This window comes from Microtus ochrogaster, linkage group LG5, assembly GCF_000317375.1.
Source record: "Microtus ochrogaster isolate Prairie Vole_2 linkage group LG5, MicOch1.0, whole genome shotgun sequence".
NCBI classification, from domain to species: Eukaryota; Metazoa; Chordata; class Mammalia; order Rodentia; family Cricetidae; genus Microtus; species Microtus ochrogaster.
The window spans coordinates 37,794,847-37,796,961 of record NC_022031.1 but is presented as its reverse complement, the minus strand read 5'-3'; positions in this window follow the sequence as shown (position 1 = coordinate 37,796,961).

Below are 2,115 nucleotides of genomic sequence, written 5' to 3'. Positions count from 1 at the left end.
AGGTGTGGGGGGCACACGTGTACCACAGTGATTATTAGGCGTGGGGGCATGTGTACTACAGTGATTATTAATAGGTGTGGGGGGCACACGTGTACTACAGTGATTATTAGGTGTGGGGGGCACGTGCACTACAGTGAGGAGCGTGGAAGTCAGTGGACAACTGGGGTCAGGTCTCAAGTTCCCACACTGATCCCAGGACTGGACTCGTCATCAGGCTTGGTGGCAAGTGCATCTGTCTACCAGCTGAGTCATCTCCTCAGCCCCTCCTGTGTGTTCGTTATCACTAGACCTTACATCAGAGTGTTGCAGCTACTAACCAGCTACCCCGAAATGTCCTCTTCAAACTTCCCCTGTTTTCTGAGCTCTGCCTACTGATGCTCTTGAGGACCCCAAATGCCCTCCGACTCTGTTTGCCAGCCACATTTTTAGCTCCTCATCAATACCCCTGTCTTCCTTTCACCCTCAAATGCTTTCAAAACTCCCTTCCACCCAACAGCCCAAATCATCCCTCTAATTTCTGGATATGATCACACCACTCCGATGCTCAGAATTCTTCAGTGACTCCCCACCGTTTCCAGGATAAAATCCGGACCCCTGTGGCGGGGTCACAAATTCGCTCACATCACGCTCAGATGTGCGGCCATATGTCTCCTCTCTTTCCTATCACTGATCTGATCTTCCTCACAATACCCCCACCCTGCTGGGTAACAGGGGGGAAACTAAAATTAATCCATTCTGACAAACTCCACGGGGTCTGTAGTTTATTTTAGACAGCCTCTAACACAGTTGCTTTAGATGATTCAGCCCTCCAGATTACTTCCCCTTCTCCTCTTCAAATCGTATCCAGGTTTCCAGCGGGCTTCTTGGAAGGAGGGGCCCTGCCCCTCAGCCACCTGGTCCTGGGGGTTATGTCAGCCAGCATTTGCTCTTGCAGTTGGTGTGGTACTAATGAGAAATCTGAGAAATAGCTATTATTATAACCATCTTGTAGAGAAGAAAGCCCTTGTTAGGAGAGTCAAGAAATTTGCCCAACATCACAAAGTTAGAAAGTGGAGCTGTGAACCAACACCACCGCGACTCCAGTAGACATTTTGCTGTGAGCGTAGTATTCCACAGAGAAGTTAAGGCCGGGTATGAGGCAGTGAGAGTCGCCCTGATAAAACTGATCGTCGGTGGACAATATGTATGTGAGGCAAGAGGCTCAGACAAGAACACTTAGGAATCACTGGAGGGCTCGGAATGTAGCTCAGTGGCATGCATGAGTCCAAAATCCTTGTGAGGGTCAGGGAGAGGAAGGCCTGCTTGACCGCTCCTGTCCAAACTACTTTGGTCTCAGGAGAGCTATCAGGACGAAGAGGCAGGCATCCACCAAGAGCGGATCTAGTTCAACTAGAGCTGAGCCATTCTTCAGGTGTCTCAGGCTCCCTGAACCATTCTTCAGGTGTCTCTCCAGCAAGCAAAGCACAAGCTCCTGACCAACACTGGGTGAGAAATCAGTAAAACGCAACAAAGGTCTTGTGTTGCCAGAGGTCACACTGTTCTTAGGGGCAATCCATAGGAGATGATGCGGAGTGGGCACGGGCGGTGTAGGAAGATAAGGGGGGGAGGAGGGTCAGGTGTGGAGACGCGTGGACTTTTTCCAGATAACAGGGACAGACTTCTCCCAGATATGGAGGGGTGGACGCCTGGGGTGCATTCCAGGTGTGGAAGGTGCAAGAAATCCCCAAAAAGGTGAGCCTGGCCCTCCACCCTCAAGGGATGAATCAAAACAAAGTGGCCCCTTCATCCCCCACCACCACCACTCTCGCCACCCCCCTCCGCCCCTCCCTCCTTTTCTCCTGCACCAGGACAGTCGTGTCCCACCCCAGAGCACAACCAATGGTGCGGGAACTTGGCCCGACCAGCCAATTGAACGGCGGCAGCGGCACAGCGATGGCCCCGCCCCCGAAGGGCCGCAGGCCGCTGGCCACTCACGAGGCGGGGCTCTTCGCTGTTTGTGCTGCCCGCCGAGCTCCGCCGAGCTCAGCCGACTCCCTCCCGCCGTAGCCGAGCCCAGTCGAACCCAGCCGAACTCAGCCGAGCCCAGCCGAACTCCTCGAAGCTCCAGCCGCCGCC